The sequence below is a fragment of the Pinus tabuliformis genome, chromosome 2_1 (genome assembly GCF_031772625.1).
Source record: "Pinus tabuliformis cultivar Carrire ecotype Pingquan chromosome 2_1, CPIR1, whole genome shotgun sequence".
Taxonomy (NCBI): Eukaryota; Viridiplantae; Streptophyta; class Pinopsida; order Pinales; family Pinaceae; genus Pinus; species Pinus tabuliformis.
The window spans coordinates 982170824-982184413 of record NC_142299.1 but is presented as its reverse complement, the minus strand read 5'-3'; positions in this window follow the sequence as shown (position 1 = coordinate 982184413).

Sequence of the window (13590 nt, the reverse complement as noted above, 5' to 3'; positions counted from 1 at the left end):
CATAGATCTCCCACTGAACAGGGTCTACCATAGGCCCGAGCGAAACCCCTCAGCAACAAAGGCATCCCCTTGAAGCCAAAACAACTCTGATACCAAATGTAGGTTTTAACCCCATACAGAAATTACCTGCATACGAATTCTAAAACACAGAAAATAAACAATGCGAGAGCATAACACATAAAACACCTATACATAGATATTTTCCCCTGGATCCCAAAACCGGGACTACCAGCTTGATTTTTCATTATGTTCCTTTCAATGTTACAATACATATTTATACATGTCGAAGCATCCAATACCATGGACCAAAAACCATTGCGTCCAAAACCATGTGCGAAAATCATACACAAAACCATAGGTAGGTCCGCCCAAACTAACATAGGGTCCAAAACCAAAATTTTCTGGGGCACTGCCCCAAACCCCATAGAGTGGGGTTACCTGCAACCCTCAAACCCCTTGTGAATCCCCTCGCTATCCAATCGGCTCAACGAAGGGGGGGCTCCACCCCATTTCTAACCCCCGGTTAACTACGTGGGCTAGTCGTGGAAAGAATATAACACAACCCAAGACATGCACTATTGAAGTAGTAGTTGAAGTTGTGAGAATAGATAGCAATGTATATGCTCTGAAAGAGAAAACAGAGAGGTGTTGCTTATTAAAGATTGATGAGAGCTGGTTATGGCATAAGAGACTTTTTTACATATCCATTTGGGCACATCACTCCCATCATTCAGATCAGTACCATTAGGGCTCATCAAACCCTAATTTAGTTGCTACATTCCCTAGACAAGTCACCTCTTTCAATGCTTCCTTCCCTAAGAGTTCTTTGGCCTGAAACCCTCCAGAATTGCCTCCTTTAGGGACCAACGTAGCCTTGGACAGGGGTAAGTGCGCTTCAATGTAGGTAGGCCCATGTTAGGGTGCTTTGCGGAGCACCTAGGCCCACTTTGACCTACGCTGGGCCAGATTGAGCGAAATTCACATAGGGTTTTGGGAATATTCTCATGTTTTGGAGTCATATAGAAGATTCCCACACTTATCATCTCCTATGAGCTTGAAAATGGATGAGGAATGAGTTAAGTTACCTCCTATCCTCTCATCCCTCCATGGAAACTAACTCTAAGTTTGGAAGGCCATTCAATACCCTCATTTATGACAAAACTTGCTCCTTTGGCCTATAAATTGAGCACTCATCTAAGTGATCAGGGGCTGAACTTTGAGAATCTGTAAGGAGATACTGTTGGAGTGAGAATTGAGTTTGTAAGTGAGTAGTGTTATGCTGTTAGAGTGTTGTGCTATTGATGTGATGTTGGTTGGAACCCAAGCTGGAAGAGTGTCAATGGATTGGACTTCATGGTTATAATTCTTCCTTCTATCTAATAAAGCAGTTTACACCCTTTTTCCATATGCTTATCTTGATATATGATGTTTATATGTGTGAATGTATCTAATTCCATTAACATGTATTCGATAGATATTTTACTTTGATTGATTCTATGTCTTCTATTTATGCTTGCAGGTATTTTTGGAGCGAGTTAAGTTCGAAAAGGAGCGACGGGAGTCAAACAAAGGAGACAAAAGGAAAGCGAAATAACAAGTAGGTCTTATGATCCCTTTGTCTTATTTATTGTTTATAGAAAAAGGATAAGCACTTTAAATCTGTTGTTCTAGGTATAGCTACCTACCTAGGGAATTAGTATTTATCCATAGATACCAAATTCCTCATAACAAATTGGTGACTCTGCTAGGGAACGATCATCGTTCCGGGTAGTTTACCTTCATCCTAGTACCCTCTAGTAGACTCTACTTGCTTCCATTGAGTTTCCTTCAGCCTTTTGAAGTGTTTTTTGGTGAAATTTGTGCTTGTAAGCCCCTAGGATGGCCTCTCTGGCACCAACGTAGGCTTGGTCTAGAGACAGAGCGCTGCAGAGCACCCCTAGCTTGAGGACAGTGCTTTGAAGTGCACTGTCTCCCATTCAAGGCTGCGTTGATCCCTCTTAGGATAAAAATCCCTCCTTTGAGTTGATTTTTTACCAAATTTCCTTCTGTTTCTGCTTGCTAAAATATCAATGATGCTTGTCTCTCTGAAATCAATTTGTGTTTCCTTTGCCAGCCCTACTTTGTCCTTGATTGTTTAGTGTTTCTTAAATGATTTCTTTATCACTATCAATTCATTGTCAAAGTTAGATTATAGTCGATTGATCTTTGTTCAAAAGAAAGTGTCGTAAAAGTTTTCATTTCTTTCGAAATGGAACTCTCATAAAGTCTTTGTTCTTGCAAAAAGATTGATTTATTGTATGTGCATTAGTTTCATTTTTTGTTCATAATGACATTAAGGGAATCAAAAAGAAAAACTGGCATTGTGCATTGAAAAACTTTGTGTGTGTTGTCGTAAAACATAGCAGCTATCGCTAACTTGTCTACGATACATTCTGAGTGTGATACCTCATTCCACGTACGTGAGTATATCGTAGCTCGTCCACGTACCTTCGAGTATATAGGGCGGTGTTACAATACGTAAAGTATATGGGAATGCTCTCACTGTGTGGTTTCGCATTAGACAACACTAATACGGATTGGGCCTCCACGTACTTTCAGGTATATATGGGAGGACAACACTAGGTTGCTATCCATCCTTAGGTAACCGAGTCGGCCGCCTTGTACACTATGATACACCGAACACAACATTCGGGGAGATTGCCTACCCGTACTTCTTGGTTCACCAGGAGGTATTCTACAGTTCACAGTTGCTTGGTAAACTTTTTGCCTAGCTTACCCCTTTTTGTTTATTTCTTTTTTGTAATAAAATCAATCAGAAATCATGGAGGAAAATCAACCCTTACCCTGTCGTTCGTGGAGAGCAGCGAGTAAATTGCCTTTACCGCCCGAAGCTACACCTATTTGGTCAAAGTGGTCTCATTTGACTGGATCCAGTACTTCACAAGCATCTGGTTCTTCATCTGAATTACCAGAAACACCTATATCGGTAAGTACTGTGACCCCAGTTACTCCTACGGTTACTGGTACATCTGTTACTGAAGTGGAATCTCCATAATTACCTGAGGAAACTAGAACTGAATCAAGTGAAATGGTAACCCAATTTGTTTAACAACAAGCTGATTCTCAATCCAAAGTTGTTCAACAAGAAATTGCTTTTGAACCTGAATCTGTTCAACCTGAACTGGATCTTGAACTCATCACTGTTCAATCAGAAGTTACTTCTGAACCAAAAATTGTTCATGAAGCCCAACCTAGACTTGTTCTTTTTCCAGAACATTTGGATCTTGAGGTGGAACAATCAGAAGTTGTTACCTTATCAGAAGAAGATCGACCAGTAGATCCTCAGACATCCGTAACTGTCGAGACCTCCTCTTTACCTCAACGACAACCAGAAATCTATTACAGATCGAACGGTGAAATTCTTCCACCTGGTTTGATTTCAATAGAAGAGGAACCCGAGGTAGGATCACCTAGAACTCCATTCCATTTTGGAACTAGACTTTATCTGTATCCTCATACTCCTCATTTTACTGCTCCTTTTGATCTTGATTACTTTCAGACACCTATTGATTTGTTAGGAAACTTATTTGGACATTTGACTATGGCAGAGTCAACATCCCAGACCATACCATCTGTTACGGCTATGACAAAATCTTCTGTCGCAACCTCTTCAATGTTTACTACGACACCTGAGTCACACTTATATGGTGTTCCGTACGTCCCATCGGGTTACCAATATTTATCGGGAACCCACTCAGGTGTTGCTTCTAGCCCTTGGTCTTCACCAATGTCCTCTACTGGAATTTTATCTGGTTCCTCATTTACGGGTACCGAACAGCTAGACCCATCAAGTTCACATCAAGCTGGTTCATCTGGTTACTATCCTATGTATCCGCTTAACATTGGACTACCCCCATATGGATAACAATATGCATATTCTCCTTATCCTCCATATTTTGTGGGGCAACCATATGTCGATATACCGTCGTCTTTAAGTCAACCTGGGATGACTATCTATCAGTGGTAGCCAACCATGCCCGTTCAACCTAGGCTTGTATATCCATCACAACCTATGAAATATGTCTCATCCATACCTACAACACCTATTGTTACAACTGTGTCGCAGTCACAAGCTCAGATTTTTGTATCGCAGCCTGTGCAAGTTGGCCCTTCAACTTCAGACCCCCAAGTTTCAGGTATACAGATCCAACCTTTTTAGGCAGTTTTACAACAACCACTTGTGTCTGGAGTCCAACAACTTCAGGCTAGTTTACCATTTACTGGAATGACTCAGACTTACACTGGTTTAGTATATTCACAACTTGGTCGACCTTACATCGGTGGGAAAGAACAACTGTTAAATCAACAACCATTGTACCAACAACAACAACAGTTGCTTCAACAACCTAGGCAGCCCTAATAGCAACAACAACAATTCCAGCAATACCAACCTTAACATGGACTTGGGCAACAAGCTCATGCTGGGTTTGGTCAGCAACAATTTTATCCAGGACTTGGTCAACAAGCCTATGCTAGGTTTGGACAACAACAAATTTACCCTAGTGCATAACAACAACAACCTTACACCGGATTTGCTCAACAAAATTACCCATATCAAGGTTACCAGCAGCAAATGCCTTATGATGGTATGCAAAGGCCCATTTCCTAGGAAATTCTATCTTGCCCTGTATATGCTCAACTTGACCTCAATAGATAGTTTCCTTTCATTTTGACACTTGAGTTACTAGATCTAAATCGGCTCACCAATGACCCAATTCTTTACGCACCTTGGTGGTCGATGATTCCTCATAAGTTACCTTCCAATATTCCGAAATTCAATGGAAACCCTGGAGAAGACCTGTCCAACCATGTCATGACTTTTCATTTATGGTGTTCATCAAACTCCTTGAATGATGATTCTGTTAGACTTCGTCTTTTCCAGAGAACGCTTATTGGTCTGGTTGTGAAGTGGTACATCAAGTTACCAGGAGGTTCTTTCGATAACTTCACTGCCTTAGCTACCACGTTTTTAACCCACTTCCAGTTACCCATACCACTAGTACAAAATGACTAATTAGTTACTAAAAAAACAACTAAAATTTGCATATAAACAACTATTTTTTAGTCGGTGACCAATAGTAGCTAATTTACAGTATCTTATAACGCGACCAAATTTTAGTCATTTTTAGCTTAGTCATTAATTGGTTTCCTCAATTTTACCATCTAGTAGTATATTTAGTCATAAATTTGGCCATTAATTTTTCATTGGTTTAGTCATTAATTGTTGTAATTAATGACCAAATATATAACATAATATATGACTATATGAATCCTCAAGAAAACCAATTAATGACCAAATAAATATGAACAAAACGTTGGTCATGTTATAAGATACTGTAAATTAGCTACCAATAGTCATATATATGCAAATTTTAGTCATCATTTTAAAACTAATTAATGACCAAAGAAATATGACTAAATTTTAGTCGTGTTATAAGATGTTGTAAATTAGCTACTAATAGTCGTATATATGCAAAATTTAGTCATCATTTAATAATAAAAAATTTATCATTTGCACTAGTCATTTATCTTTTTTTGGTATTTTCATATTCATTATATAAACGACTGATTTAGTAGTTTCTATTCATTTCATTTATTCATGTTCATCATTAATTAATATGAACTACTAATCTAGTAGTTTTATATTGATTTTATGTGTTTATTATTAATCACCATAAATTAATTAGTATGATTTTGCGACTAAATTTTAAGAAAATGTCATACAATTTGCATGTTTATCTAATATGATAACACAAAGTTACATATGTTAATTACAAGACTAAATAATATCAAGTGCAAATAAAAATAATTTCAACCATATAAATCTTATTATATAAAATATCAAGTATTACAATATGAGTTTCTAACTTTATATGGGTTGGACTATAATTTACACATGAAATATTGTTTCATCATTTCAACATTATCACTGTGTTGCCAAAGCATTGTAAGTGAATTCACGAACTCTGAAGGCTTGACCATCAATCTCTATGAGTGTGTCTAGTGAGGGTATCACTAGACATATTATCTTCTCTCTCTCATTTTGCATTTGTCGCTCTAGTGTTATTGTTCTCCTCTTTCTTCAATTGTTGCTTCTTACCATCAATATTGAGTTCCTCTCCCGAAAATGAAAGAAGATACAATGTAGAGTATAAGACATGAAAGACGATGAATACTTGAATATAAAATAAACTAGACTATAAAAGATTTATATGACATATACCTCAACATTTGATAGTGGCCACTATGTGGCTAGATGACCTGTATAAACAAAGCAAATAAAATGTCACCATATAAAATGGAATTGGAGGGGGATTCATCAAGCATGCTAGGATTTTTTGTGTGTGCACACATCATATTTCTCACTTCTAATTGTTTCAAAAACAAAGAGTATGCACAATGACATGTAGTGACATGTGGGTGTCTATTTGACTCAATGGTATGCTTAATTTTTTAACCCATTCCAATCCTACCACAATGAAATTAAGAGAGACAAGGACACAAGAAGGACTATCAATAAATGAAATTAGAGACTTTAGAATGCAACTCAATTGTACTTGAATGTAACGATAAGTATTTGTAGTTTCCTGGTCACCGATGAGAATCAAATCACATTGTGAAAAAATCCTTGCATTATGATAATTTGGTTGCACCTACATTGATCCTCTGTAGTAGTACCTTGACTTGCCTATAGATATAATTTTAGAAATAATCTTACTCCTGCAATTCTTCCCTATATGGATCATTTTTGTCCCCCCCAATTGATAGTTATTTTTCAAGGCAACAGAATAGAACTCTCCAATTGCATCATTGCCTTTCAAAATAATGCTTGAGTATTTCTAGGTGATTGTTGAACCGGTGTCTACTTAGGTCCTTGAAATCCTTTATTTGTCTCCATCGCAAAAACCTCTTTTCGTAATAAAATTATAAATCCCACATCTGCATTCCTCATCCTCAACATACCAATTCTTTAAAGTGGAATACTTTATCATTGCTCACTCAGTGCAATAGAGATCCACTACTGTGGCATGGAGATGATTGGTGTCATAAAATGGTATAGTTCATCCTTCAATATATGTCATAGAACTCTCCTCACCTCACAAAACTCCTCTCATCTACAAAAATAAGAGTCCTCTAAAAATGCCCAGCCTCCATCTCATTCATCCTGAAATAAGTGGATATTTCCATGGGTGACAAAGTGTGCTTGGATATTTAATAGAAGGAGCTATCACTAAAAAAATTAAAAAACAATACAGCATAATAGTTATCCGCAGGAGCCACAACCCTGCCAAGATACTTCCTAACTAGATAAAGATACTCTCGAATTACCTCTTATAACGAACAAAAGATAACCTCAACTACCTATAGAGTCTACATATGCATGGTAGCAATGAAAACACTGTCAAAAACAACATCTACAACAACGTTGGTCAATCTCTTCTTCTAGTCAAGGGCATGCCCAACTTTTGAAAAGTATCAAGTAGGTCAGGGTCCACCTTATCCAGGCTCCTCTTCTTCTTCTACTCTCTCTGTTTAGGTTTAGAATAATACCAAAGGTCTTCGAAATTGATGGGTGGGTAAAATTTATCATACCATTGAGTTCTTCCATTTTTAATCATTGTCTGTAAGAATTGAATCTAAATTGCAAAAGTCGTTCAGGTTCCTTATTTTTAGCTGAAATTAACCTAAGATTTTGAGAGTTGTAAGGTTTAATGGATCTAAGTATATTCTATTTAAAATATAGTAACATGGTTTAAAACTGTAGGCATTGAGATTAGAATCTAAGGATGAAACATAAAATATTTTATGTTCATGATTACAAGAAATTTTAATTTCATGTAACAAAGTTTGAGGAAGGTCTAGCATTTGCATCCTACCAGAAAATTTTCTTGCATCACTTGAGCCCTTTTAATTTGGGCATGGTAGAGTCCATTACACAAACAATCAACCACTAAAAAAAGGTGAAAATAAAAAATAAAATTTCATGCATTATGACCCTAGAAACGTTAGGGAGGAACAAATTGAACTGTACAATAAGGACATGCAAAATGCTTACTTGTGCATTGTCTATCATAATCATTAAATCCTTTGTATAATAAGGACATGCAAAATTCTTACATGTACATTGCCTTTTGATGAATTGTTGGCGGCAATCAAGATCTGCATTACCATAATCATTAAACTCTCAACTCTAGATAATAATAATTAAACTCTCAACTCTAGATAAAATTTATGATTTGATCATATAAACCCTCAAAATTATTTATCCATAAGAACAAAAATCCTCTTTAGTGAAAAGGAAGAACAAAGTCCAAATTCATAGCCATGTAAAAATTACCAAAATATCATAATCATTAAACCCTCAAATCTAAATAAAATTTATGCTTTGATCATATAAACCCTCGAAATTATTTACCCATACAAACAAAAATCCTCTTTAGTAAAAAGGAAGAAGATACCCATGTACAAATTACCAAAATATCCATGCCCAGTGACCTTGCCCTTGCATTACCAAAATATCCATGCTCAGTGACCTTGCCCTAGCTCCATCTAATCGTTGATGCTCTCCTAAGGTGTTTCCCATGCAAACTCCATCTAGGGTATGAATCCCATGAAATCCAATATCCATGCCCAGTGACCTTGCCCTTGCATTACCAAAATATCCATGCCCAGTGACCTTGCCCTTGCTCCATCTAATCATTGATGCTCTCCTAAGGTGTTTCCCATGCAAACTCCATCTGGCGTTTGAATCCCATGAAATCCATAGATAGACAAGGCAGAGAAAAATACAGTGCTACAATGTGATGTTGTAATCTGTGAATATTTTATTTGAACCCAACGCTAAACTAGAAATGAAAAATAAAAGAAACATTTATAATAGAAAAAATAAAAGAAATATTTATAATATAAAATAAAATATATAAATTGAAATTGGGTTAAATGACTTATTTTTAATAAGAATTTGTTATTTTTTTCGTAAGACGCTAAATTAAAAAGAAGAAGAAGAAGTTAAAAATGATATTGGGATGACTGTAAACATTTAAATATGACCTCAGTTAATAATAAAAAGTTAAATTAATAAAAATAATAAAACTTAATTTGTTATATTTTGATTTTGTTATTAACTTGTGAATAGGCTTTGTTACAATACCATGGGCCAATACCATGGCTTATCAATGCTACAAGTCCAAAAACATAACTTATTTCACAAACAAAATATTTTACAACAATAAGAAAAGATTCTTAACTGTGGATATTTACCCCCATATTACGTTAGATATAGGCTTTGTTACAATACCATGGGCCAATAACATGGCTTATCAATACTACAAGTCCAAAAACATAACTTATTTCATGACCAAAATATTTTACAACAATATGACAAGATTGTTAACCATGGATATTCACCCTCACTTCACCATGGATATTCACCCTCACTTTGCCATGGATATTAACTTGTAAATCCGCTTTGTTAGAATACCATGGGCCAATACCATGGCTTATCAATGCACATGTCAAAGAACCATAACTTATTTCATAGTAAAAATATTTTATTTTATTATAATTTAACAACATTTTTAATTGAATAAAGGGGAAAATGTTACAATTTGAGATATATCTAAACCCTCTATCCTCACTACTAGCCATAGAAATTAAATTAAGGTTTTAATAAAATTAAGCTAAGATGGATCTATGCCGGTTCTTTATATATAGATGGAGATAGCTAAGACGGATTTTTTTAAAGTTTTTCATTATTTTATTTTCTTTGACATGATTGATCCAAAATATAGGTTTAATATTTTACAATCAATACCATGGATTATCAATACTACAAGTCCAAAAACCATAACTTATTTCACAACTAAAATATTTTATAACAATATGACAAGATACTTAACCGTGGATATTCACCCCCACATTACAGTAGATATTATTAACTTGTAAAAATAGCCTTTGTTACAATACCATGGGTATACCATGGATTATCAATACCACATGCCCAAAAGACAAATTATTTCACAATCAAAATATTTTATAACAATACCACATAAACAAAAAAACATAAATTATTTCACAATCAAATATTTTATAACAATATGACAAGATGCCCAAAAAAAACACAAATTATTTCACAATCAAATATTTTATAACAATATTGCAAGATCGTTAACCATGGATATTCACCCTCACTTTACCATGGATATTAAATTGTAAATCCGCTTTGTTACAATACCATGGGCCAATACCATGGCTTATCAATACCACATGCCAAAAAGCCATAACTTATTTTATAGTAAAAATATTTTATTTTAATTTAATTTTACAACATTTTTTTAATTGAATCTAAAAGGGAAAATGTTACAATTTGAGATATATCTAACCCCCTATCCTCACGACTACTAAAAATATTCCCATAGAAATTAAAATAAGGTTTTAATAAAATTCCGGTTCTTTAGATATATATATATATATATATATATATATATATATATATATATATATATATATATATATATATATATATATATATAGAACCGGCATCCATCCCTTATAAGGGATGAGAGCAAGAAAATTGACTAATTATAATAGATTAAATATAGTGCATGATTTTTTAAAGTTTTTCATTATTTTATTTTCTTTGACATGATTGATCCAAAATATAGGTTTAATATTTTACAACCAATTAAGTTTTTCTAATTTAGATAATTTCTTAAACACAATACAATGTGATCAAATTTAAGAGAGAGAGTTGGGGAGGGGGTGGAGAGAGGGAGTGAGACGGTGAAAAAGTTGGAGGATAGAGAGAGAGAAAGAGAGAGTGATGGGGGGAGAGAGAGTGAGGTGGGAGAGAGGGAGTGAGAGGAAGGAAGAGAGAGGAGAGAGAGAGAGAGAGATGGAGTTGGAGTGGGAGAGAGAGGGAGGAAAGAACAAAGACATAGAGATAGAGGTGGAGAGAGAGAGGAGTGAGAAGGGAGAGATGGAGAGAGAGTGAGGGAGAGAGGAGAGGAGGGAAGAGAAAGAATAGGAGAGGATAGAGATAGGGAGAGAAGGGGAAGGGAGAGAGATGGAGACATAGAGATGGAGAAGGACAGGGAGGGGGGAAGATAGTGATAGAGTTGGATAGAAGAGAGAGAGAGAGAGGGAGAGTGATTTGGGGGGGAGAGATAGAGGGAGGTGGGAGATAAGGGATAGAGAGGAAGGGAGATAGAGATGAGGAGAGAGAGATGGAATTGGAGGGGGCAGGAGAGGGAGGGAACAAGAAAAACATAGAGGGAGAAAGGTGGAGAGAGAGAGGGGGTGACAAGGGAGTCATGGAGAGAGAGTGAGGGAGAGAGGAGAGTGGGAGGGAATAGAGAGAAGGATATAGATAGAGAGGGAGAGAAGGGGAAGAGAGAGATAGACAGAGAAGGGGAAGAGAGGGAGAGAGTGTGTGTATGTTTGGGGGGTGAGATAGAGAGAGGGAATAACAAAGAGACACAAATACAAATATAGATATTATATAGTATTATATAACCAACCTAGATCCATATTAACCCTATAACTATCAAGTGCCGAGAGGGATCCAATCTCTCGAGGTGAAAACATTTCCTCAAGTTTTGCACTAGAAAAAAAAGTTTGCACCTTGAGAGATTGGACCCCTCTCAACGATTTAGAGATCCGAGGTTAAGATGGATGTAGGCCATGAAATTAAAGTAGTTTTTATTTGACATTTTAGTCTTAAAAATTAAAATTTCCCTTTAAATTAATTTCAAATTAGAACTAGATCCAATTAGATTCAATGAATAGATTTTAAAAAAATACATAAAATAATTTTTTTATTAAAAAATATATTTTTAAAATTACAAATTATTAGAGATACATAGTGAAAAGTTGGCTCACCTATACACCATGTTAGGATGAAGAAGTGTTTAAGGAAGGATAACCTTTAACCCAATCTTTAACAACCTTTCAATCCCCTATCACTTGTAAATTTAGATTGCTTGACACAATTAAGATGACTAACATAAAAAACTGATTCATATTATTGTAGTACTTGTTAGGTAGTTGTATTTTTGTTCTTAGACTAAATTAGTCATTCATGTTAGTCATTTTTAGTTGTATTACTTATTATCTAGTAACATATTTTAACTTGTGACTAAATTAGTGATTTATGTTAGTCATTTTTAGTTCGGTCACTTAAGATTGCTCATTTTTGGTAGTATTTCACTTGGAAAAGCTGTGGTGACTAGCGTTTTTAGTCACCTAGTCACTAATTGCTCATTTTCTACTATTGTACGATATGAGACTGGAACGGAACTATTAACCAACTTTAAACAGAGAACTGCTACTCATATCTATAATCATATTCATGAGTGGCGTTGTCGGTGTCGAATGGTTAAAACTTTTGTTCTTCATCAATTTCTGGTTGAGTGGTTTATAAAATCCTTACTGCCATCTATCATTGAGTATGTGGCGAAAGGTGGAGTTGTCACAGAAGAGAAAGTAATTTCTCGTGCCCAATATTTGGACTCGATTTATATACAATATAGCATGCTCTATGACAAGATCCTGAATGCACCCCGACCAACTTTCACTGTTCTGCCTCCACGATCGAGTAAGGACTCTCATGCCAGCAATGATGTGATTGGTTCTTTGAGCTCACAAACAGCAGGTAGAACATCTGGTCAAACACTTGCCATTACCAATCAAATTACAAATGCAACTGATAACACTCTTCCGAAATCAATGCCGTGTCATTTGACAAGGGAAAGAATGAAAAGAAACCAGGAGGTAAGAAAAAGGGGAAAAACAAGAATAAACAAAATAAATCCCCTCAAGAGAAATCATCTGATTTCTCCTCTTCGGCTAGGAAACCTCGTTACTCGTGTTTTATTTGTAACGATGAGAATTTTACGTGAGATTGTCGCATCACTCTGAAGTCTCAAGCTTCTGAAGCCTTCTAATACATCCGCAGTATTGACTGATCCTTTTCCAAAATCAGAGACAAATATGGTTGCTACAGACCAAGCTTCCACTTCCCAAGTGCTTAAGTTATCCTCCTCTAAGAAGAAAGATGATGTTTTGGTGTCAACATGAAGTAAAGATTATGGAAATCATCTGTCGTCGTTGAATAACCAGGCTGATCGACCTAACCCTTTGACTACAACTTCGAATAATCCTATTCCACCACCTATTGCACCAGAGTTAACAATAAAACCACCTAAGGGAGTTGTACACAAATCGACATTTAACCCTTGAGCTTGAGTTGCAAAAAATTATAATATAGTAGAAGATTTGGCTCAGTCACCTTCTACTATGTCTACGCTTGAGGTACTTCAGAACTGTCCCTCCCAAAAGCAGGATTTGTTGTTAGCAATTGGTGGAATCAATCCAACTGATTCCAACCTTGTGATTTTCAACCATTCGGGTTATACGCCATAGTTACCAACACAATTAGCATTTCTGATTCAAGTAAATGCCTTGAATAAACTTGTTCATCGAACCATTATTGATGAGGGGGCATCTACTTGTATAATGTCTATGAGTTGC